At 34.1% G+C, this 27,972-nt stretch overlaps 1 protein-coding gene across 4 annotated transcripts in view; it reads left to right on the forward strand.

The window, feature by feature from the left end:
- Positions 1 to 27,972, forward strand: part of LOC128889465 (serine/threonine-protein kinase 25) — a 240,027-nt gene that overhangs the window by 120,264 nt on the left and 91,791 nt on the right. Inside the window, exon 1 of one of the 4 annotated variants that reach the window (XM_054147123.1) lies at positions 24,568 to 25,091. The exons of the other annotated variants lie outside the window; for them this stretch is intronic. The gene's annotated coding sequence lies outside the window, so the exon portion shown is untranslated. Of the gene's footprint in view, positions 1 to 24,567; positions 25,092 to 27,972 lie in introns of those variants that run through there. 4 annotated transcript variants of the gene reach the window in all.

Here is a 27,972-nt window from a genome sequence, read left to right on the forward strand (position 1 = left end):
CATATATTATTTAGGAGTTGATCGAACGGCAAAGGGAACCAAAGTCTCGACCTGCTTAGGATGATAAACTTTAGGTGGACGTGCTCGAGACTGATCAATTGTGTTTATCTACTCTGGTATATCGTACATCCTACTTTTGACTAGCTCCCTTTACATTAGATATAAGCATCATCCAGATGAACAATCAATTTTAAATAAAAGTATTGTATAGGGATTCTTTAGCTTTCTCTCTTATTCGCAGGTTTCAAATGAACTGCAAATAACGATACAGATAAATATACAAATCTTATTCCAGGATGGAAATATAGTTATGTTACATGTTATTCATCGAATAAATATTAATTATCTTTGTATTTTTATTATCTATTATATATTACATTAATTATTTTGATCAGCTAGAGACACAGTATTTTTATTACACAATTACTCAATTATTACAATATTACCTACAGGGAATGATCAGACGAAATTTTTTTATATTTACAGTTTATTCATAAGATGCTTAGGTTCGAAAATAAACAATAGATAGTTAGACAATCGTTGCAAAAATTAAATTTCAGGAATAATGTCTTCTAAGTTTTCAATTTTGATCTCTGGAACTAAACGTCGTATGAATAAACTATACATATAAAAAAGTTCCGCCTTATCATTCCCTCTAAGCTGATATTTTTTTTAAATTCACACCTCCACGCCTCTTACAATTTCTAACGCTCAAAATTCGTCCCGTCGAAGGGTTAATACGGGTTGACGATTCTGTTCGTCCCTAGAATTCATCTCGGATCAACCATGCTCGTTAGTAACTTTGATGTTAACGTCACTTTAAATAATAAAATAAAAAAGTAAACTACATTTTTCATATATTTCGTTTTCCAATTGGATGCGCAATCCCTCGAGCAATCATTCACATAATTTTGGGAATACATCCAGCGTAATCAATCAGTCGTTGGCGCAGATTTGTTTTGAAGTTCATCTTTCCGTAATAGACTCCGAAATCGTTGGATCGCATTCGAAATTACGGAAAGCTTTGTGGTTAAAATTGCAGCGGCCGGGTCGTTACATGAATACTCGAAATTTTCGTGATTGCGGCCCGTCAAGTGATCGGAGTTTACCGTTCAAAGTAAACAGGATATCAACCGTCGATAGCCGACGGTGGAGGTTTAGCGTGTAAATTGTAGTAAACTACTAGGTACGGAAATTTGATTGCCGTTGTATAGTATTTACCAAAGCTGTTAGTCCGTCAACTGTTTCGCAGAAGCAGCTACCGTTTTCGTTTGCGCTGAATACATTTATATTATCATTGCGAGTGCAAAGCGGGATCATAACGTAGTTTTAACACCGCGTAAACTGACGTTTAACTTCATCGTGTCTATAAATAAGTCGTCGAAATAGGTGTGATATTGTTTGCGTTTGACTATTTGCGGTTGAAAATAGTTTTGAGTACCAGTTCAGGCAATTATCTCTTGTTAAATTCATAAATTTGATTCAAACGACTTTATTTAACCTCTTCATCGACAGTGGCATATACGTGTACGTTAAACTTTTCTTTTTAACTCTAGATTCACGAAGGTGAAGTATCTTCGCTGCATTGCTTGCTTGCTTACTTGTTTGTTTGTTCGTTCTTTGATTTTTGTTTACTTTCTAAGAATTAGGTATGCTTGTCTCTTTATTTGGGTAAACATCAGCATGAGTGGCAAAGTAGCGAAGTATTAATTAGGGTTACTTCAAGTGGAAATGAATTTTAATTGTATGGAAGAATTATTCATTACAGGATCTTTCAACGCTAACGAAAAAAACAAATTCGTTGTATAGCAGTGCTGATAGCATTCTACTTTGTATTTTCTTTGGTAATCACTGCTTCGAAAACATTATGAAGTTATTTCTGATGTGTGAAGTTCTCGTGATTATTTGAAGAATATTGTTAGTATTCGATGAATAAATTAGCATGTGTGGCAACTATTATAATCAGTTTCTATAATTATACAAATTTAAAAACATTATTAGGTATATCTTAAGACAAATGATTAAGGTACACATCCAGTGGTCTTAAGGCTGATTATTAAGGAAATTTATTTTCAGCATAAAACGTTACGAGACAATCGAGTGTTTTGATACTAAAATTTAAACAAATTCAAAAAGTGGAGTCGATTCATTTAGTAAATAGTCTGCCGTTTTGTAAAGTGTTAATACACCAATCATGCATATGAAACAAATGTGATGTTGAATAAAAACATATATATTTGATTTAGAACGCTATTTATTATTGATGACTAATCACGAAGACTGAATTTTTATTTACGAAGACTAAAGTTTCTATATTATGTCATTAAAATTCCTATTTATTTTTCTAATTACCAAATGAAGACATAAAAATGAAAAAGGGAATCGTGAAAATGTCCGTAAAAATCAGCTTCAAGACTAGTAAATGTTTACATTTATAATTGTTTTACGCGATTGTTTCTAGTTATTTCCATCTAAAAGGAAAGGTGTCAAAGGCACCTTTTGGTCGAAATAGGTATACATAAAACCACGGTAGAAGTAACGTTAACAAAAGTGATTTCTTCGCGACACTGGTGAAGTTCTTTTCATAAGCGACATCGTGCATGCTTTCTGTTAAGAGCGTCGTCCCAGCTAAGATGGATGTATCTTGGAAACTTCCGACGACTGCGAAGATTCTCCCTCAGCCAGGAGGAGAAACTTGCTCGAGAGAGCCGTGCACGTGGAATTTCTCGACGCGGAAGTTCTAAACTTCCGTTGAAATTTCATTTATCTTCCGACTGCGCGCGATATCACCGCTCAATTTCAGACCTTCGTCGCAGCCGACGTCGACCTGTGCTTTACGCAATGTTTTCTCGTCGAATGTTAGAACAATATTCAAAAAGAAACGGTCATCGTACGCTATCTCTACGTATATTAAGCTGGCGTTGCCATTTCAAAAGGCCAATGCCAAATTAACACGATATTTTTTGGCTATTTATTTGCTAATTATTTGCCAAAGAATTAATTCTTTTGCTCCAGTCATTTTCGAGAAACAATGACTATGCTAGCTTAATATTACGCTTTGACAAATAATTAGCAAATAAATAGCAAAAAAATATCGTGTTAATTTGGCATTGGCCTTTTGAAATGGCTACGTCAGCTTAATCTCCGTGCTATCTTTATCCATGCCAATGTATGATCGTTTATTTTCCAAATCGATCAACCCTTTGCAATCTAGAGACGATTTTCGGTCACCACTAGGTTTCACGCAGCAAATCTACCAGCAATGATGTTTCTTTAGACTTAATTTCTTTGTAACTCGAAGTGTAAATAAAAAATGTTTGTCCGGCGAGGTAAAGGCGATCTGATCGTCAAATCTCAAATTAGTTTGCGATCACGAATCGTGCTACATCTTCGCAGACTATCTAAGCTTAGGATTCGTGGCAGTAGACTGCTAAAAAAGCATCTCGATTTGCTGATAGATAACAAAAAAAAGGCCTCGAGTGCAAAGGGATAATTCCACTAAACGAGATGTGCGGAAAAGTGACTGGTGCAGTGATCTTTAAAATTTCGTTTAAAGCAGAAATTCAAATAAGCATTATAGAAAGATATTGTTACAAATTTAGATTTCATCTAACGACATGTAAAATACACAATATAGTATATCCTTGGGGTAGGTTATTGTTATTATTAGACTGCGGATGTTTATGCATTTATAGGAAATTTGAATGCGCAAGAACCTACAAAATGCAAACAACATGCAAGAATGTAAGAAAGATTGAAAGTAAAGTTCATGTTATAATATTTGCAGAATAAAATGAATTCCTATTCAGGTTCAATTTTTATAGGTACATTTACGAAGATTTTATTTTGCATAAAGATCCAGTTATTATTAGTGAAATTTTTGCCAAATGAAAATAAAAATAAAATAATACCATTAAGTCCGAAAATTAATTACAATAGTTCTGTCATTATTAAAGATAAGTGAGATTACTAGACTACAAATGATTACGCAAATTTATATTTTCATAAATACATAAAGAATGAAAATCGAGTAAGTTATTTACTATTTGCAACTAACATTTTGATCAGCTCTGATTGAAACTGTCGATGACTATGCCAGCGTCGAAATTAGGCGCACTCTCCTTACACTGCCCTCCAATATCGGTACAAGCTTTCAGCTTCGAGAACTTCATTGATCGGAGGTAGGAAACGCGGTGTGGCATTCGTGGTCGCTATCGCCGACAGAGGCTCGTATCTCTGATCGAAGGATAGGAAATTAGACTATCCAGTAGGACGAAACGTATTGGAATATCGAATACGATCACGCGAAATATAATTTAGAACGTGACGGTGAACCAATCGACAGGAGCTTATCGGTGGCAAGCATCGCGTTCTTTATCCAATGTCCAATCGACGTCGTGAATTTCATCGCCGGAGAGAATCGGGAGGTTCGTGATCGCCGGAGACACAATTGGGGCAAATCCGTAACGTGGCCGACCCCATGAACGTATTTCTGACACTCGATAAGGCGGGTATATTGATCGCGCGACGATTATGTCACCCTTGTCCTGGCACGGCGCTTCGTGTCGGCGCGTTTCGCTCCATCGCATATCAAGTAATTCTTTTTCCCCCACGTGCACGCCACTACGTGGAAGCTGCCGGAGTTTTATTGGCGTAATGGATCAGTCATTCGCAGAAAAATATTTATTAACATATAGTAACGTTGGGATTGGTGCGCTTCGTGTTAAAAAACGTTAAAAATTTCTTAGATATTAATAACAAATAAAACTAAGGGGGGAGGGTGTGTGAGTGTAGGGTTATTTTCATTGTTAGTACACTAAGTTGGTAGCACTGTGGCCAGAGTGATGGCGCGGGGAGTTCCGCCCGTCTGTATTCTTAGTAATCCTTAATACATGTATATCTTAATTATTAAGACGTGTTCTTAATAATTCCGTTGGTAAACCAAGTTCCTTCTACACTTAGATGGTTCATGTAGATAAGGTTACGTGTCAAAACTTTTTTGCACTCGAGAGGTGACTCTCAGTCACCATTAGGTTTCACGGAGCAAATCTATAATACTCAAAGTTTTTAGATTCAACTTCTTCGGAGCTCGACGTATCAATAAAATGATTGTCGGTGAGGTAAAAGTGACCTTGTTCTAAAATCTCGATAGCTTACAACCCATGGCAATAGAATGTTAAGAAACATCTCGAGTTGCTGGTAGATATCAGGAAAGAAAGCCTCGAGTGCAAAGGGTTAACGAACTCCGCAAGTAGAATTGGCGAGAAATGGTCAGCCATGAATGAGTTGTATCGTACCCCAGACAATATTAACCCTTTGCACTCGATAGGTGACTCTCGGTCAGCATTAGGTTTCACGGAGCAAATCTACAATACCTAATGTTTCTTTAGGTTTGATTTCTATACACCTCGACGTATCAATAAAATGATTGTCGGTGAGGTCAAAGTGATCTTATCCTCAAATTTAGATAGCTTAGAATTCACAGCAATAGAATGCTAAGAAACATCTCGAGTTGCTGGCAGATACCAGAAAAAAGGCCTCGAGTGCAAAGGGTTAATTAATTTTTCGGACAAAAAAAGACAACCGACTTCGAGAAACATTAAAACTTCGCTAAAAAGTATGAAATAATTTCTAGTTAATAAAAAATAAAGTAGCAACTATCCAATAAAGTATCTAATAAGTAACTCCAATAGGATATTTTTAAATATTACAATGATTCTGAAAATATCAATTTTTAAAAAATTGGTGATTCCAACCGATTGATACAAAACAGACGCTTAAAGGCTCGGTTCATTTCGTAAATTTAGTTTGTAATTTCATTTTGCAATTTCGAGTGCAAAGGGTTAACCCTTTAAACTCAACTTTTTTCTGTTTGTATTCCATTCGTTTCTCTCTTAGAAATTCATTGTATTAAACTAGGGTTAGTTATACATCAAAAGCTGTAGTTGGATAAAAAAAGACAATTTGTCCCAACTCGAATGATTTTTATTTTATTTTTTTTTTCATTCTTTATTATTTATTAAATTAACATAGAGTGACATTTAATGTAATGCACCGTCTATTTAATGAAATTGTTAAATTCTTGTTTTTTCAATGTAAAATATTCCATTCTCTAATAATTATTATTGTCAATTTTTATTCAAAGAATGCCTTTCATACTTTATTCAAAAAATTTGGTTTCTCATGTTCCTATAAGTCTCACTTGTAATTTGGACAAAGGCAATCAGGTATATTTACTGGGATATACCCACTAGGGTTGAAAGGGTTAAGAATTAATATTTTTTTTTACAGAAAAGAATTCATGTAATGTTTTTTTAATTTTGAAAATATTTTAGGTATATCTTAAAATATATTTGGCAATTTTTTTTCAATTCGTTTCACACAGAAATCGTTGAGATATCACGTTTTGTTTTTAAACATTTCTTCAATCCATGGGAATGATAACTTAAAAACTATTCGACCAATCGTTTTCAAACCTTATATACACTTACTTTACTTAAGCGCCTTGAATATGAATTAAACAATTGGAATGGCGTCGTTATTTAAAGTATGTTATTTATTGTAAAAAGCTGCATTAAACGCGTTTGCTTTAAACACTTCTAAAATATTCAATTTTCAACTTTTTTGATCGCAGTTTAGTTCATGTTCTTAGAAAACATTAAAAATGTAAACAAAATTGTCATCGATGCATCGTATGATTATTTTGTAACTTCTATGTTATTTTATCTGTCTCTCCTAAAAAAGTTCCAGCTGAAGATAAATAAAATTAATACTATTTACACAAAAATGTCGAATAACCGACAGAATATTTTTATATAATAATTTTATTGTTATACGGCAATTTATTCGTCAGCTTTTATTTGAATCAAATATTTCCCATCTCTCTTATCGGTATATCGGCGAAACGTAGAGCCAATTAACTTCCCTACACATAAATGCTCCACTGTAACGATAAAACTTACACATATACGAAAATCGTTATGCATTTGAGAATGAATAAAATTCACACATTATCGTTCGATCCTCCATATCGTTATCCACGGTAATGCGATTTCTCTGTTGCTCGCTTCGATATTCGTTGTTTCGCCAGGAGTAATTGAATTGCATTGCCAACCACGCCATTGACGGTCCCGTGTAATGTTGCAACATTTTGGTCTAAATATTATTCGCCCTTGCCTTCTCAACAGCTTATAGTATGGCATAGTCGCCCCATTGTCTTACAGTGAATTATATTTATTTTCTGAACAATACATGAAACGAGTGATCTCTTTTACAGATATGTCTGAATTTCTTTTAGTATATTACAGAAGTATGTAACGACTCTTTAGGAAACATAAATCATTTTTTTTGTTTATAATTGATTTTTGATTCATCCATTTTTATTTATTTTTAATATTAATTTACAGGTCTCCAGAAAAGGTAGATACTTTTAATTGAAATATTTTTGAATGTCTTTTCCTCTGTATTCTCATATCATAGTGCAGAAAAGAATGAGTACTCATAATATTTTATATTTTTATATTTTTTACTAATAATGTACAGACCTCCATAAACAGTAGATACTTTTATTTGAAATAATTTTGAACGTCTTTTGCTCTATATTCTCATATTATAAACCAGAAAAAACTACCCAGAATATTCTGTTGTAATTGAAATTGAGAATTGTCAACAATTGTTAACTTCTGAATTCATATTGTTTGGTAATCGTAATTTCTATATTAATTAACATCACATGGTTGGAAATTACGAACATCCAACTCTTCCATTAGCTATCGAAGTTGGAAATTTCATTTTCTTGACAAATTTACAATCCTGCCTCACTTTAATTGTAATAACTATAAATTATTAATAATATAGACGTGCGACTGAAAAGAATTCAACTACTAGGGTTGAAGACGTGTCTTAACTCGTACTTCTGACTTATCTAAACGTGATTACATCACTTTCTGTTACCAGCACGAACAATCATAAATTTATGTAAATTTTCTTTTTAGAGTCTAACTGTACAGCTACTATAAAAGTATCCATTTCAAACCGTATAATGGGTTTATATCCTACGCATAGCAATACTAACAATGTTTTCATTCGAACCGAACCGTCCTCTGCGTCATTCAAATTCCAGCTTGGATTCTGCGTCACCGAGCCTGATTCATACTCCAAAACACAATTTCTTAACGTTTGCCTCGTCGTACCACCTTTATTCCACCTTCGAAACCTTGAAAAGTCTATCCAACTCTTGCCAATGGAACAATCAAACTCTATATCGTTACACGGATCGTGTCTGTATCGTTATTATACCGATATCTCTGTGTCACTACCAATTTGTTTCTACATCGATATTCGACCAATGACTCTTTTCCAATTCGTTGTCATAACAGCATTGCGTCATTCGGACACAGAATTGCTGACTGTCCATTTACCATCAAACTTTGTATTTCGAATCGTCGTGCGTTTACGAAATCAGTTTGCGCGCAATTAGTGTGCTAAAGTTTGCGGAATAGCTGTATTCATTAATCAATCTTGTAACATCGCTGGAAATTGTTCGAAAGAAATGATTATTTATACTTTTACGTAGTCAAAGATTAACACTTAATTCTATTCGAATAAACAGATGGTTAAATTCAACATAGAGTGATATTTAACTCAATGCAACGTCTATTTCATGGAATTGTTACATTCTTGTTTTTTTCAGTGTGAAATATTCTATCGTATAATAATTATTATTGTTAATTTTTATTCAAAGAATACCTTTCATCCTTTATTCAAAAAATTTGGTTTCTCATGTTCCTATAAGTCTCACTTGTAATTTGGACAAAGGCAATCAGGCATATTTACTGGGATATACCCATTAGGGTTGAAAGGGTTAGAAATTAATATTTTTTTTTACAGAAAAGAATTCATGTAATGTTTTTTTAACTTTGCAAATATTTTAGGTATGTTTTAGAATATATTTGGTAATTTTTTTCAATTCATTTTTTTTGTTTTATTCAAAGAATACTCTTCATTCTTTATTCAACATTTTTATTAAATTTCACTTTTAAATGAAGATACGATAACGGAGTGGATACCGTAAAAATTGCATCACTTAAAAAATGAATCTTTCTTTCTTTAAAAATCAATCTTTTCCAATTGTTACATGTTCAGTAATCGTTTCCATTATGTTGCATTACTGGTTTAAATTATCTACATAAAGGAAAACATAATGTATTATAATTAGACTGCGGATATTAATGCAAATTAATATTTTACATGATACACAAGAAGAATTGAAGCTCCATTGGACGTATACCTTATCTTCTAAACGGTATAACATGTTTTATAACGGTATAACGGTATAACATGTTGTATAACATATTTTCTATATTTTGCATTTCTGTTCATATTCATACATTTTACCATATTTCGACTTGGCATAAATGCATAAACATGCGCAGTCTAATTATGATAAAACAGTTTAGTTGAAATACCTCGTTAAATACCTTATTAGCAATATATCCACATACATGATAAATTGTATTGTTCGAAATTTATGCAATTTCCCTGGTCATTATTAACCCTTTGCGGTCGTATTCAATTTAGACATGATTGTCGTACTAGTCGGAATTAATATCCGAAGAACAAATAGTGATACATAATATGCGAGATTCTGAAGAATAAACAAGATTTATTAACTCTTTTGTGAACTTTAGATATTTTTTTAAATATCTTAAGAAGCGAGAATGCCTAATTACACTTAAACGCAATTTATAAAATATTACTTGGAATTCTACAAAGTATCTTCGACTATCTGGTATTTATTGCAATCTGTTACAGAAAAATTAACAACTTCAATATTTATGTCTTTGAACAATTTAACATGTAGATATTTCACCCACTGGTTCGTATCTTCTTGTATAATTTATAATTACTAACGTTCTTATCGCATATTTTAAATCACTTACTATTAATCTATTATTACACTAATATCTTAGTTTTTTTTTACCATTCCGATACAAAGAGCCACCTTAGAAAAGAAAGTTCTTATCTCAATTAAAAGTAATAATTGGCGTTGTTCCAGGCGACGGAAACGAAACCGAATCGAATCATTCGAACGATGTGCGTGTATGCAGATATTTATAGATTTACATAATGTAACCGTAAACTCGACGACGCGTATATTCGATTACTCGTGTTAGTTTCGTGGCTCTCGCGATACCTCGTCGCCTTTCACTCGACTGTACTTCGCGCCATTGTGTAGCCACGGTTGTGCAACGATATTTTAATTCTCTTGCATTGCAAAACGAACGTACGGGATATATGATCGTTGCCCGTGCATTGTCTTCCTTCTCGTGACATTCCCATTTAATTTGGCTACGAATTCCTTAGACACTCTGCGAACGAGACTGTCGAAGGTGCCGTTAACGCTAAACCTAGCGACATTTCGTGTACACCTATTTTTTACCGCGGTTGATTTAAAGGAAAATATTTTATAATTGAATGCAAACATATTTAATTTGGTAATGGGTTGAATAGCATATTTACGAAACAATTTTTACGAAATGGTGATTAGATTCTTTTATTTCTTTTTTTATTTGACTGTAATCGCGAGGAGAAAATAAGGAAAAATAGTTTTACTCTGTTTTAAGTTTAAAAAGAAGAGTATGTCTCTGTCATAAGACTTTGTCAATGGCACTTATTGTTGAAAATAAGTTGCCACAGTTCAATGAAAATCACTAGAAGGTGGTGAATATTCTTCCATCGGCATAGGATGAAATTTGACAGGATTAAGTTATTATAAAAAGGTAGCACAAAACTTTGAACAGCTGTAAAATCGACAATTTTCAAAATGTTTCAAAATCCTGTGAGATACGTTCAAATATTACTAAAGACTACAACATATCCAAATTTCGTTAAAATCTGAGATGTTACTCCAAAAAGTGTCCGAGTTGGCATGGAATGACCCTTACGGAAGAAAAGAAAACAAGAAGAGAAGTAAAATTGAAAAATTCATTGAATGTACTATAGTATATGAAAGTCACAAACCTAAATGACTATATGCTAACATTGTATGTAAAAAAAACTGTGCCTCCCCCCCTCCTCCCAGTTTAAAAACGATCGTTCCATCGATCTTGATAGGTATAGGTAGTGTTAATCTAATTTTCGTATAGGATGAATTTCACAGCAGACGAAAAATCGTGTTCTACATATTCAAGACGCGTCGTTCGATACGAGGCCTCGATATCATCTTGATGTGACAGTCTCCTTTCGAAACATCGAAGGAATAGCTGAGCCGTCGCTGTGCTTCCTGAGGATCTGGGTCGATTTTCACTGTTACTATTTTACGTCGAAATTAGATTCAGTACATTTGTTTAATCCTTTAACCTTTGAGTGTCCAGTTTATCGTAGCTTCTATCTTCTATTGTCAATTTAGTAATCATAATGTTTCCCATGATTTGTTCTCACGTATTCAGCCACCGTATTTAAATACATACTGTGTCCTATATTTAACCTCCGTAGATTTGTGTTCTTTTTATTGCGATCATTAATTATTAACACAACATTAAATAAAAAAATATTAGAAAATGTAGACTATGGTACTAAGATAAAAATCTCATGCGGAAGTGGAAACGCTAATAAAGAATTTTGTTGTTATTGATCAAGTAGCTGTCCCCCTAGGGTAAACTGTGCATCGAACAAGATTGAATGTAATCGGCCATTGACATCTATTTATTTCAGATGACCGCGTTGTAAATGAGTATAAACTAACGCTATCGACAGTGGACACCTCTAAGGCTTCGTTCCCAAGAAGAACTACTACTTTTTCTATTCCGTTTATTGGATTGGCGTACCAAATCTCTGGATTCGGCCAGTGACATCTCCTTTATTATTCTAAGTGGTTAACACTTTATCTACATCGTGACCACTGGTTAGGCAAATCAGGGAAATCCGGGAAAAGTCAGGGAAATGGTAGCTCGAAAAAATAGATTTTAATTTTAATATTTCAGAAAGTTGTTCATATCGTTCCAATTTTTTGTCACCGAAAGAAGCAGTCAGAAAAGTTTACATATTCATTCGCATTACCAATCCGATATATAACATTCTTTAATTCGTTATTTTTAATAAAATAATTAAATAGCTTTCCTTAGTTTTCTTAAATAAAGTTTCAATATTTATTTAACTAGATCGTTTAAAAAGTTTAATATAGCTATCACTTCCGCTGTATTCGTAACTATCTATCGCTTTGTCACTGTTATTATTATAATCTGACAAACAACATGTGTACATAAATGTACGTAAATTATTTAAATGTCTGAAGTATTTCATGAAAAGATCCAAAAAGTGTTGCCGTGCACATTGCAAGCTACTCCTACTCATAAAAAAATTAATTCCAAATGAGAAGATCTATACTTATCATGGCCGATGACATTCGATTACCTTTATCCCCTTACTTGTTTTAAACCTTTGCACTCGAGGCCTTCTTTTAGTATCTACCAACAACTCGAAATGCTTTCTTAGCATTCTATTGCCACGAGTGCTAAGCTATCGTGATTTGAGAATAAGGTCACCTTTACCTCACCGACAATCATTTTATTGACACTTCGAATTCCAAAGAAATTAAACCTAAAGAAACATTATTGCTGATAGATTTGCTGCGTGAAACCTAATGTCGACTGAGAGTTATCTTTCGAGTTCAAAGGGTTAAATAAACGTCTTAATCCCATCTTGGTCGAGCACAGCACCGACGACACTGTAAACCTGAGTAAGAGCAATGAAAGCTAAAGTCTAATTCATTTCCAAACTGTCAAATCGTTTCAGTAATTAGCACACTAAAACAACACAAAAATCGTAATAGTCGATACTTTTTACTTCAGCAGCAGATGCTCGGGGAAAAGGCTGGAAAAGCGTCGCGTGTTACGGGGGACAAACATTTCATACATCGAAAAGCAAATGTGTCAAAAGACATCTTTTGATCGGAACAGGTACACGTAAATAAAAACCGTGGTAGAAATAGTGATGAATCGGCCGTTGCTTTCGCGGGCGAGCGGTTAATTCGATCCTCCTAGAAAAAGACGACCAACCCTGTGCCGCGAAACCTCCGTCGACGAAGTTAGATCGGAAAAGCGACGTTTAATTACGCCTCAAAGGGAGCCGCGGCGAGGGATAACTGGATCAAAAAACTCGAGTGATGCAATTTCACGGCACGACGCGTCGACGCTTTATTTTCCATGTGCTAAATATTTCTCTCGCGAGTCAGCCACACTATTTTTCTCCGTTGTCGCGCGGTTTTAGCGTCGACGTTATAAAAATACGCGGGCCAGCAAATTCCTGCGCGAATCGGCAAGAAAATCGCTTGCAAGTTTTCTTCGTACACGTATGCTTATTGAATTCTCACGCGAAATTAACGTTACGCGAATGAATTGCAATTTACGAGTTTAAGAGAAACTTTATTTATTAGTACAGTTGTACTTATTGGATATCGATGCAGTAATGTCTCTATAACTGCACAAGCTCGGGGACTGACCTTGTGCAGTTATGAGACTTAGAGAAGGACAGCGAATAAAGAAGAGGACGGAGCGAGAACACCAGAGTTTGTCGATGAGACAATTTAATGCAACGGTGAAATTTTTGTATTATTAACTTTTTTGTTGTAAAATTTTTGCCATCATAGTTCTAACATTTTTCTGATTAAAATGAGACCATACATGATATAATTTTGATGATATTTACCATGCATCTGTTTTTAGTTAGTGTTCTACGATATATGATACATAATAAGTTGTTACAAGTAAATATATTACGAATTACGTCGTGTTTGTCTCATTTTATCTCCTTGACCCCCTAAAGAGGTGTACCCCCCAATGGCGGGGCTAGTTTCTGTGCATTTATGGAGACCTTACTGTATTGCTAATAATTAATTTTGTTACTGTCAGAAATTAATTTTTAATTATTCACGATTAATGTCTATAATGAATACTTCTTTTGAACCGTGATTCTTATTAATATTTAAGCGAATAGTAAATTTTACTGTGTAGATTATAAATGCTTAATTAATTCGGAGATATTCATTTTAATTGCATCTCGAAGTTTTAGATCGTCATTATTATTATATAAAAATGCCAGCATTTAATGTATTTCTGTCGTTGGTACATATTATTGCCAAGGACCTAAGGCATCGTCTTCCAAATGTCTGGTAAGAATTAATAAAATTTCACCATTGCTACTAAGATGTTACACTTGTAACGCTTGCCATTTTACGCACTCACTTTTTATTTCTAAAGATCTTATTACTAGTTCGCAGCTATTATTATAATTCTATATTATAAATCACACACACACTCTCTGTTTCACGAGTATCAGAGTGAATTGTTTACTTTTGGGACCACATTTTATTTACACACTATTTAATGAAGTTACAACAGATAACTGATTAATACCAGGGACCAAAAATAATAATCATGCTAAAATTTTCAATCATCAAAATCATTAATAAAAAATGGATTATTATTGAAATTCAAGATAATCAACACAGAATATAAGGAAAAATACCGAAGAATAAAATGATTAAAAAATATCGATTTTTAAACTCTTTGATTACAAATAACAGTTATTAGTGTCCAATATTTTTTCGCTTGCTCGAAACAGTTATCTATGAAAGAAATTCATTTTGATCACTCATAATAATTATTAATGAGAGAAGTTCATTTCGATTGCTCATAACAGATATCGATGATTACATTTTTGTTCACTTGATGAGAAAATTTATTTCGGTTGCTTATTTAATTATTGAGTTGTCTACTCTTTTTCAAATGGAGCAACGATTTTAGTCGATGAAATACTTGTTATACCATGATTTTTTTTCTTTTTACTTATAACAGTTATGGTCCCCGATTAATACACTTAGCAGTGGCTTCGCACAGAACAAAGAGAAGATTTTGCAAAAGTGCAACGTTCGAGACCGTGTCCTCGTAATCGATAATAGGTTCCTAATAGACGCCTAAAACAGAGCTCGATTTCCGTATACGGATCAAGCGGAAGCGAACGTTATAACAGGAAGTCGCATTATTCGATGCGCTATTGTTCGAAGATCACGCTTGAGCAACGTTCAGGGTCGAGAGACGTCGTTGAACGTTTTATTTCGATATTCTTCTGTCCCGCTCCGTCAGCCATCGTGATACTGCAAACAACAAATTCGATCGTGCGAAAGAAATTGAAATCAATGGCGTTATGCTTTTTCACGCTTAACGTCTCATCCCGACGTGTTTTACCAAACAACACCTTACTCGTTCTTTGGCAATTAGCAATGGTTTCTCTCGTTGATTATTGTGACGTGATTTATGGACCGTGTCTCCCTCCTCGAATGCTACGTATTTCGGCGTATCAGAAATTCGTGACTTCGTTTTTCTTTCCATTATTGTAAGTGTTGACGTCTATCTCCTTTGTTCCAACGTTCTGGATGGCTAAATATGGATTCTTATGACTGTTCTATTTAAAAGATGCTCGCTTCTAAAAGTAACGTTCATTTAAACGTTTGCCCTCGAAGCATTCTCCTTGGAAATATACGATACAAACAGGAATAGGATCATATTAACCATTTGCGCTCGAGAGGTGAAGTCAGCTCAGTCAGCATTAGGTTTCACGCAGCAAATCTACCAGCAATAATATTTCTTTAGGTTTAATTTCTTTGAAACTTGTAGTGTCAATAAAATGATCGTCGGTGAGGTAAAGGTGAACTGATTTTGGAATCTCGATATCTTAGCATTCGTGAAAAAGGCCTCGAGTGCAAAGGGTTAAGTGTTGTTACTTTGGAACCATTGTAATTAATTCTGGTGTTGTTCAGTTTGTATAAAAGCTTTATACATTGAGAGACATGTTTACGACTAGAAATCAGAATTTTATGTTATATTCTTCTAATACGTGGTGACATATTGTAGACACTTACTACTTTCAATGAATAATTAACACTTTATCTACCGGGCTATTTAGAAGCAGACTTTAATTCAAAATAGAATTTTCTACAGTAGCGTATGCCAATCTAGGCTGACAATAATTCCTTCATACTGTTATTAGGTACATTGAAAGCCAAGTCTGTTACCAAACACTGAACATTGTAAGTAGACAACCATCAATACAGTAAATAAATTCGAATAACTAAATATTGCAATTAAAAAGCCTATAAATAGGCTCCCGGTAAATAAAGTGTTAATATACGCCGTAAATTATTATTATACAACTCTTGTTGCTAAATTCTGTATTAGATGTGTGTTTAACAACATTCACCTTTCGTATGCAAATATTGCTGATCGTTTTCTTTAAGTGTTGTGACTATTTGCATATTCTCTTTCTACGTAACCCCGGCTCATATTTTTTTGTATACATCTCAATATTGTATATGTATACTATATTTTGCTATTCAACTTCAAAGAAACATGCATTTTTAGAAAAACCTTTGTATTCTGTATAATTCATGATAAAGTTTATTAAATATCTAAGAAGATGTACTATAAAATGACAAATTTCCGCGAAAACCTAGGTTTCATGTTAGAATAAATATTGGTCCACAAATCCGATTGTGTCAAACATTCTTTCAATACCAAAATCAAGCTACAGACACACAAACACAAAAGATAAAGAATCTTAAGAATCATACCATCTTTGTACGAAAATTTTTGTTTCACCTCTCGAAGGACATTGACACACATATGTATGTTTGCTTTTATATCAAAATTATCGTCATTTACTATCATGATATCTTTTAGAATTTAAAAATATACGATATTACAGTGAAATAACATTTTTGTATGTCAAAATTAATTTACAGATAAAGATTGCTTTGGTTTGTTTGTATTCGATTGGAGCAAAAAGATATTCATTTAAAATTCGTCCTTGGAGAGATTAAATTTACCGATATTAACTATTTACGTATGAATCCTCCTTAAGAGGCTATCCTGAATTAGGAAGTCTAACAAAACGATTTTTTGTGAATCTTTTTAGGATGGAAAAAAATAATTAATTCTATCGAACTTTTATCCTATTTTCATACATATTTGAGTAGTCTGTACAAATTTTTTCAACAAGAAATATTCAAACTGAGTCGACTGTGACGCACATTTGTACAGCACCTCGCAATTAAAACCTTCTATCGGCGAGAAAGATGCAGGTCGAAATTTTGGTTCGACACAAAATAACCAAAACAACTTTTTTATCAAGTTAAAGTGATTTCTTTCACCCAATAAACTTGTTCTTTTTTTCAAACTTGCAGTAATTTCACATTTCACCATTTTTGCGGGTTTTTCTTAGTTCACATAGAAGAAGAATGTATGAAAATGAAAATTTCTTTTGGCTTTTTTTGCGTCAAACCAAAATTACGACCTGCATCTTTCCCGCCGATAGTAGGTTTTAATTGCGAGGTGCTGTACAAATTTGCATCACAGTCGACTCAGTTTGAATATTTCTTGTTGAAAAAATTTGTACAGACTACTCAAATATGTATGAAAATAGGATAAAAGTTCGATAGAATTAATTATTTTTTTCCATCCTAAAAAGATTCACAAAAAATCGTTTTGTTAGACTTCCTAATTCAGGATACCCCCTTAATGAAAAATTGTATCTTGGAAAACTGAAGCACTTTGCTCGAAGAATTGTAATTTATTAAGCATTGTATTAAAGGATTTATGTAGCCTGAGATTCGAACAGCTCTGCACGGCAGATTAGGTTTTCCTAGACGATAGGAGGATCCAGTCGCCTTTGAACGTCGCGATCCCGTCTCTAGATCATGATTTCTTTATACATCAGGGATCCCTGCACGTGTACAAGCGAGCAAAGTAAAAGCCCACGTTCGCGTACAATCCAATTCACGGCGTGGCAAGCTTGTTTGTCACTCCCTCTCTTTCTCTTAAGCCGTGTTATCGATTTCACGGCGCCGCTCGACTCGACTCCGGCCGATAGCTGACTTCGATAGGTTCGATTACGAGGTATCGATTGCAACATTCTTTATAGCTTCTCGCCGCGGGAACTTCGTAAAAAGTGTTTTCACTCCCGAGCATCGCACGATGTTTATGGATGGCTCGGTGTGAATTTAAGACCGACGGTATTTCATGAAAACTCTGCTTTAAGATCTGTGAACGGCTAGAGGGAACCTCGCGATCGAACAACTTGATCGCTCTCTAATTCGTTCGACAGGGAGTTGGTATTGCAAAATGTGGGAACGAACTGTTGTACATCGCGATGAGAATCGGGATCAGATTTATCATTATTTCTACCGCGGGTTTATGTACACGGTAGCGAACGAAAGATTGATACGTATAGGAAAAAGGAAAGAAATTGTGTGTGTGTGTGTTTTTTTTTTTAGAATATGAATAATGTGGGTGTACTATGGTAGTAACTAATTGATCGTTAGGTTACACATTTACTACAAAAATTACATCTTGTTCCGAAACGTATCAAGACTGCATGGATCGGAAGCCTATTTATAGGCTTTTCAATTCCATTATCTACAGTCAGTGTAATAAGTAGACTGCGGATCTGTTATGCAAAATAAAATCTTCGTGAACGTGCCTACAAAAATTGAACCTGAATAGGAATTTATTTTATTCTGCAAATATTACGACGTGAACTTTACTTTCAATCTTTTCTATATTCTTGCATATTGTTTGCATTTTGTAGTTTCTTGTAATAAGTATTCGTACAGGAACCAATTCAAAATAAAACTTCATATATTTATTTTATTAGTAAATTTTAAGGGAAAAAATAATTAACCAACATTCCCACATATTTTTAGAGTAGAATTTGCGTAAATTAAAGTTTATCATTTTTAATGTTAACCTCTCATGTATTTCTTTTCTTATTAATTTTGTTTTAAATTGCTTGCTGTACGAATACTTCTTACACTGACTGTATTTGTAGGAATTAATTATCCGTGTTACTGATTGTCTACTGGCAATGCTCAATTTGAAGAAACGGATAGCTTCTCTTACACTAGCTAGTATGTGGAAATTAATGTTATAGCGTTTTGCTACTTTGAAAGTATGAATGCATTATTCGATTCTAATATCATTCTTCAACTTTTGTTGCAGGTACGTATAGGAGTATTCGTACAATGTCAGTAATTCTTGTTGGATAATATGTGGTAAGTGTTTCTACCGTTATTATTGGAAGTGGAAGCGATTTTCACTTAAGATTGGGAGAAATTAAAGGGGAAAGTATCTGATAATAGTAATTATATATGCGGTAGAATTAAACTCTAAAATAAAACTTTGGATATTGTATATATTGTGGATATTTTGATGTAATTCTATAGCAATTTACAAGACTTTTCATAAGCTTAAGATACAATTGAATATATTTAATAAAAAAAAGTAGTTTCATCTTTAAATTGATAATTAGATTGCAGATTTTGCAATTGAATATGCAAGAAACTACAAAATGCATAAAGTATGAAGGAATACACAAAAATATTGAAAGTAAATTGTACTAGATTTGTGAATGTAAATCGAATAAAATTCTTAAAGGCGAACATGTTAAACCAGATTTCAGCGGATACACGTCAGAGTAAACGTGTTGTATACTAAAATTACGCGTGCATAATGCTAATTAATATGACATGCAGGAACTATATATACATACAAATGTGGCTTCTAAATAATGGTGCATTTGAAAGTTAAATAATGTAACAGAACGTATACACAGGTTAAAAATGAAAAACAAACTTCCAACCTTATCTTTATCTAGATTATAATAATTGAATTATAGAATTAATTGTTTCGTAATAGTCAACAAATATTCAACTATTCACTCGAATAATCATCACTAGACTGCGGATCTGTTATGCAAAATAAAATCTTCGTGAACGTGCCCACAAAAATTGAACCTAAATAGGAATTTATTTTATTCTGCAAATATTATAACATGAACTTTATTTTCAATCTTTTTTATATTCTTGCATATTGTTTGCATTCTGTAGTTTCTTGCATATTTAAATTTCCTATGAATGCATAATGACCCGCACGCCTAATCATCACAAATAATCGCCAATGTTGGTTTCATTCGTCTTCTATATCACTTGAATAATATTTTGACCATTTACTCTCCTAAAGAAGATTTTGCACCGAACAAAATGAATTTTTCATTAAACTATACGTTCAAATCATTAAAGAATCTGCACTTTTTAATTTCTTGATTTAATAACTTATTACAGAAATACATGTTGCATAATATAAGTAATTTTATTATATTCGACGTTCTCGATATAATAATAGATCGTTAACAATTACTTTTTTTTAAATGAAATTTACGAATCTACCTCTTGTGTACTCACTTTATTGTTCCCTTATGACTATACCTAATATTCGTAGATTCACCGTATTATAATTTATGTATATGTATTATTTTCCTTACATTATACTCCATTTTATGTTTAAATTCAGAAATATACAGGTTGAGGCATTTCAAACAGGCCACCTGAGTAATTCGTTTACTTTTAGCGATAGAACAAAAATTGCCTGTGTAATCTTGAATGCTCTTCAACTTAGGTCATTGTATTCGCGTTGAAACGCTCTATCAGAATCTGTATAAGAAACTATTAGGTGGACTGGAAAATAATGTCGTTTTTTTCAATTTGAAGTACTTGTTTATCACTCACTAGCTCATTGATTTTTATCGATCTGGCATTCAAAATTTTTACATTAAATGACAAAAGGCTGTTAATAACGAGGGCGATTACATAATTGATTAAAACAAGGAATTTATCAAAAATTTGTTTGAACTTAATGTAAAATAAACTACATTATTTTCCAGTCCACCTAATATATCACTCTATCTAAAAAATAGAGTCGACATTCGTATCTCCTTTACACTTTCACCGATATAAAAGTTATTAGCACCATGTTACGAGCTCTTCGAATCTATCCAACGATTCAACAAATACAAAAATATGAATCAGTACTTCGGCACCTCGGAGGTAAAGGACTCCAGATATTTAAGATAAGAGCTCAGAGTCAATTAGATAAAAATTGAACGTTTCGCGTAGGAAATGCAACGATTTAAATTGAAACTCCAAGAAATTCTGTTCAACTTCCGCTTGAAAATTCAAGTAGTCCGAGATTTAAAAGTTTCATTGGTTCCAAAGACAACGGTACGATTATTCTCCACCCTTATCACGTGTCAAATTTCTCGCAGCGTCCTAGACGCAAAACCTGTATGAGTCGTAAATAAATAGGAATATAAGCCGCCGAGTAATGAAATACAATGTTCTTTTTATTAGAGAAGCTCTACTCGCATCGAACGCTGGCAAAGAAGTGACTTTCCCGTCTTGGGAAAGTCTCTACGCTGTCTTCCGAATGAAGGCTCTTCAAGGGCCTTCGGGGTAGTTTACGACAGGGCCTGGGGTCCGTCGTTGGGGTCTCTTTGCCTACGCGACGCCTTGTCTTTTATCACGCCAGTGTTTAGGCGAGCTGTGTCGGAATTCCCAACACCTGGTTAAATCTGGTCGAATTGGGCTGCTAGATCCGGAGGCGACCATTTGGTCGTATCGTTAAGTCGCATTTTCCATGATCATTAGGCGAATATCACGAAGCACGCCACCGGGTGTTCGGGCTAGCAGCTTTTTTACGCGACCGATCGATTGTAAATTGGAGTCCTAACGAGTTCACCGCCTCTTCGTGACGCAAAAAGTGACCGGTTCGTTTCGATACGGCGCAAAGAGTCGCGGGCGTGAATATTCATAAGCGCGTTAACCTTGATCGGGACGATAATGGGACACGCGATACGCCACGAGTCTTGTGCCCCACCTTCGAGTCCTTGAAAAGGTTGCGATCGGTGGTTAAGCTTACGGATCGCTGGCCAACGCGATGACAATGATTACGAAATTACAAGCCGAGCGACGTACGAAAGCGTGCTTTAACCGAGACGGAAACGTTATCGCTCGTCGTTTTTTAGATTCCAAGGATTCTCAAACATCGAGCACCTGTCGACATTTCGAATATATCGATGACACACTGGTACCTACAGTGGGTGTAGAAAGTATTCGTACACCGATCAATTTCCCAAAAAACTTTCGTGTGAAATTGTAGTTTCTTAACTTCTTCTTTTATAATCAATGATATTTTACATATTCTCGGAAGTCTCTAAGACAGATATAGTCCAAATAACATTTACTAGTTAATGTAATTTGTGAAATTAACAAAAAAGATGCGAAAAGTAAGGTAAAAGTATAGAAGCAATAAGTATTTGTACGGTTCTTATGACGAACCATTTAGAGTAGAGTTTGTAACGTAAACACATTAGTTTATTACTTTGTACGAATTAGAAAACATCAAATTTCGAGTAAAGTACTTTTAAAAATGGCTCTAATAGGGGAATTTAGTTAATTTAATGCTTAGAAGAGTTGCAATAATTATAAAATTAAAAGGAAATCCCACGAAGGAAGTATTATATACTTGTAAATTAATGTAAATCTTTATTTTTTTTTTTAATGAAGTTTTAAAAATTAAACAATTGTGCGAATACTTATTGCTTCAATATTTCTATCGATTAATTGTTTTTTTCTTGTTAATTTCGCAACTTACATAAATAGCTATTTTTTTTTTGTAATCTATCTATTCTAGAGATTTCCGAGAATATGTAGAATGTCATTGTTTATAAAAAATAAGTGAATAAATTACAATTTTACACAGTTTTTTTGGTAATTGATCGGTGTACGAATACTTTCTACACCCACTGTATATTCGTTACGCTCGAAACATGACTGGAAAATGTTCAAAACCAATAATTAAGACGTTTAGATTGAAAATGATGTAGGTCGCTATTTGTAAAAATTCAAGGTGATAATAACGTTAATCACAGTTTAACGATGTCTCTTCGATTAAACAAAATTCGCAACAGTTGTGTTGAGAACTACTGGCATTTGGTTGGAGAGAAATTCTGCTAATTAACGGTACAACAAACATATTAACTTTGACGATGGCTCTTCGTTTGATCAAAATTTGCAATCGATATCTTGAAAATTACTGACATTTGCGTGCAGAGAAATTCTGCTAATTAATGGTATAACAGACGTGTTTATTTTGAAAATGACGTAAGTCGCTTTATTCAGGAAATTAATTGAGAGCCTCGGTGGAATGGTGAAAAAATTAATTTTTTTTTTTTTTAAGTTATGGTTAGTACATATATTTCTACATATAAGGGAAATAATAATGCGCTTTTGTAAATGATATTATAGCTATATCTAATACAGTACGTACTATGCCTAATAATACATCACGCAGCTAAAATTTTATTCGTATAATAGATTATTAAAATCAACGAACTGTGATTGATTTGTATTAGGTTGTCACAAAAGTTTCTTTCGTTTTATTAATAATTAATATATACACAATATTTTGTTTTATGTTACATTACTAAATTGTGTACGATTCATTTCGATTCATTACTGTTACAGCATCAATGTCTAAGAAATTAGATTGTCTATTTATATAAACACTGCCACAGGAAATAATTGAATGCAACTCACGAAAGAAACTTTTGGGACAACCTAATATTTTGTCTATTTAATTGAATAGTTACTTTTTCGTTTTTTTTTTTTTACTAGGAAAGATTTTATTCTATAATAATAATTATTTTAATTTTAATTCAAAGAGTAACAATCAATAATATACAGTCGGTCGGTTGTTTTTCATTTTTTATTCGACATTTTTATCCAGATATTCGATTCCACGCAAACGCTCGTTACAAAATCGACGATTGAGCTCGAACTGTTCGAAAGTCACTTTCTCTCGCATTGGAAAAATTTGCTTACTATCGGAACGGAAAAAGAAATGAAAACCGGTGTGATTGGTACTTTAGACACTCGCTTAATCGGTACTGGAAACTATAACATCGTTTCGTCGGTATTTTTATTCCATAAAGATAGGATAATTGTTTAAATAAATGATCAAATGAAGATAAATAAATTCTTATATGTCTTATATGTGAGACTTGTCGACTTGTATTTAAGTATGTACTAGCGAAATATACAGGGCGAGGCATTTAAAACAGACCACCTGAATAATTCGTTTAATAAAGTGGAAATAGTGTCTTTGATACAAGTTATTTCGATTATTTCGATTTGTTTGATATACAGGGTAAGGCATTTAAAACAGACCACCTGAATAATTAGTGGAAAAAGTGTCTTTAGTACAAGTTATTTATTCGATTTGTTTGACATACAGGGCCAGGTATTTAAAACGGACCACCTGAATAATTTGTTCAATAAAGTGGAAAAAGTGTCTTTGAAACAACTTATTTATTCGATTTGTTTGATGTACAGGGCGAGACATTTATAACAGCCCACCTGAATAATTCCTGAAACAAGTGTCTTTAATACAAGTTATTTGTTCGATCCCATTAGAAATAAGTGCAAATGGAGCTTGGGTTTAGTGTTAAAGTTCACGTTCGTTCGCCACACCAGGAGCAACGAGTTCACGCGACCTACCGGGTGTCTCTATCGTTGGGCAACCGTTCTCCAAGGGTTCCCCTACTCCGATAGCATTCGATGTCCCACGGCAAGCAGCTCGCAGCTCGCTCTCCCGCGCCTTTCTTCGCGCTGCTGCACCGCGTGTCAGTTCGAAAGCGGCCGCGGACAATAACTGACAAGCAACCGGTCAGCCAACCAGCTAGCCGTCCTGGCTGCGAAACTCGCGTTCCTTTCTTTCCTTCGCCAGTCGACTACTAGCCTTCCAGCCATGTTCCACGAGTGTGTACCGCGCGCGTCGAGCCTTCTGCCCGCGGTGATCGACAAATAAGTCGACCACGGGCTTCCCGTCTTATATATCGATCACAAATTCGTTTACCACGTGGGTGATGTGAGAGATCGTTCGTGCGAAATGGATGAAACGCGCGCGCCTGATAGTGTGTTGTGATCGAGATCTGAAAATAACTGCAGTGCCTGTTTGGATAGTGTCCAGTGGAATTTAGCGATGCTCCTGTAATTAGTTTCGGGTCGAGAGTGAGTGTGTTTGTGTCCGCGCGTCGAAAGCACAGAGTAATATAGGTGATAGTAATAGTCGTACCAGGTGTCGAAAAGCTTCGACTAACCTGCCCCTTCCTGCCTTCGGTGATCTATGCATCGACGCTTCGAGGTAACTACATCGGATTGAAAAAATGGCTCCATCGAGGGTGACATTGTGGAACGCAGAACGAACCGTCGGCGTCGAACGGAAGCGCTGAAAAACGACGCGGGGTATTCTCTCGATAAGCGGCCGTACCTACTCCATCCGCGCGAAACATATGTTGTCGGGGTCGCGACGCGCGTTCGGTTATCCTTGCAGTGCGAACGATAACAGGCATCGATTGTTCTTGATATTCTTTAGTGATATCTGCGGATAGACATCCGTATTTTTATTTATTTATTTATTTCAATATATACGGGCATAGCCCATTATGAAATGAATACAGTGCTGCAATTATAAACAACGACAGTTGACAGATGTCAAGACAAACAAAAATTTACAAACAATCATAACAAAGTTATCGCCGGTGAATAGCAGAATTGCCGATAAAAAGGTTATGTAGCCTATGTTTAGTAGAGTCGATAGAGTCAATAAACATATCGCTGTCTGAACTAAAGCAATTAACTGTAGCACTGGGACGGACAACAGTATTGAGGTGACAGTATCTAGACGAGGAAACATATTGATGAAATAGATATGAGGACCTAGTGGTCTTGGGAGGAATGTGAAAGGGCACAAGTCCAAGAAGAGGTGCACAATCAATTATATTAGTAAGAAGCTTCTGAATAAAAACAATTTCATGTATTGTGCGTTTGTTCCTGAGTGAGAGTAGCCTGAACCTGTACATTATGGCACTGTAGTTATGATCAAGTCGAGTCATAGGAGAGGAGGTTTTATATGAGAGAAATATATTTTATTATATTTTATTCATGGAAATTGCAGGCTACGCGACAAATCGGTAGACATGTACTTTCTTCCATGTAAGTTGTATTCAAACGTTAGGCTTGTCAATAAACCAAAGGAAAGTCAGCACTTTCACTTAATTCTTTGTAGTCGTATTTTGCATAGGCACGATAGTCGTTATTATTTTTAGGTAATTGATTTATTTAGGTTCGGTTGATTATTGCCTAAGAAACGCATTAAGCACTAAATTTATCGACATTCCATTTGTACTTATTTCTATTGTGATCGGATAAATGATTAGTCGTAAAGACTTTTTTTCAATTGAATGGAAAAATATTTCACGTGATATTAAATCGAATAATGCATGTAGTAATTGTATATAATTTATACGTTGCATACATTGGGACACTGACACGGATAGTTACTCCAAGAAGTATTCGTACCCCCTATATCTATCGAAGAAATTTAGATTTGTTTTTAAATAAATGTTTCATTATAAGTGCTTACGTGAATAATTTTTACACGTGTATTATTTGTAATAAAATATTTATTTGGAAACATCAAACCTATCTTTCAATTTAAATAAATTCTTTCGGTAGACATAGAGGGTACGAACACTTACGGGACTGACTGTATGTGCACGTTTAGTTACTTCTTTTTTTAATTCAAGTTTTACGGTCATATTTATCTACCGTTATGACCATAATTATTTTGGAGTACCGCGAGTTCAGCGGCATAAATTTTATTCAAACGACTTTATTTAACCTAGTCATGAACCTTGGACGTGTGGTACCTACATTTAGTTTTTCCTTTTAATTAAAATTATACAGTAGTATTTATGTAGCACAACAGGTAAAAAGATCGTCTTTTAATGAATTCAAAATTTCTAGTTTTGATATCAGTAGAAAACAGTCAAATAGCAAGAGGATATTTGTAATGAAATTGGCGGAAATTTTATGTCGCGGGCTCTCGGACTATAAGAATATCTTTTCAATCGAATAACAAAGGTGACTGAACCATTTTCTATTGTTTTTAGCAGTACTATTTTTATGTGAAAAAATAAGGTTGTAGTAGAGTGTAAATTCATTTTGTATTTTCCCTTCTTGTAATTATTATATTATCCCTAATTAGAAATAAATAAAATTTTAAAAGAAATATTTTAAAAGAAAATATTTTGAAAGAAAAAATTGTATAACGAATTCGAATATTAAGGGCAAACAATGATCAACATAGTTTTGCAAAGACACTAAAATAATGAATAACCTCAGAAGTTGACGCGACTCTAAGCAGTTATTAAAGAAAGAAAATAAAAATAATCGAATTCTGTAATCCTTTTGTCTAGTTTATCGTCATGTTATGAAACACTGGCAATTACTAACAGTCATGGCGTAATTAAAAACGCAATTATGGCGCATGATTGAATAAAAACCGCAAAACTGAGATATCCTTAGGTATGCAGTATAATTTATTACGTAGATTCCAAAACGTCAGTGTTGATATAGAATATAGACATCACATTTCGTTGTAATTTAAACAAATTTTTATATTCATTTAATTATTCGTTTGGGTAAAGTTTATCACGAAACTATATCATCGCGAATTTTAAGAAAAATAAACCTACCATAAGGTTTTCCTTTCTTCGTTATAGTACTACATTCGATTACGTTATCAAAATTTTGTCCTGAACATAATGTTCATTATTCCTTAACAAAATATTTCTTGAAGCGAGAAATAAACGTTACATTCGAGAAAAGCACCATTCCTAAACCTAGGAGAGTAAATAAATAAAAATAAATAAAGAATATTCCAAGCTTCCTCAATGGGAGAAACGATAATCTAAATTTATCGACGTTGGCAGCGCAGCGACACAGCTCTGAATCATAGTTCGATGCACCACAAAACCGCAAACCGCGTTTCGTTGCTTGAGATTTCACCTAAGAAGGCACCGAGGATACATATCCTGAAACGTGGCAGGGAATTTCGTCGAGCGCGTTGCGCTCTCGTAACGTGTGACATTTAAATGTCAGCGAAGTGCACGACGTTTGCTGTGCCTTCCAGTCTATCGCAGGATGTTAAAAAGCGTTGTACCGCTTCTTCTATGTGGGTT

Source organism: Hylaeus anthracinus, unplaced genomic scaffold (assembly GCF_026225885.1).
Source record: "Hylaeus anthracinus isolate JK02 unplaced genomic scaffold, UHH_iyHylAnth1.0_haploid 11997, whole genome shotgun sequence".
Taxonomy (NCBI): Eukaryota; Metazoa; Arthropoda; class Insecta; order Hymenoptera; family Colletidae; genus Hylaeus; species Hylaeus anthracinus.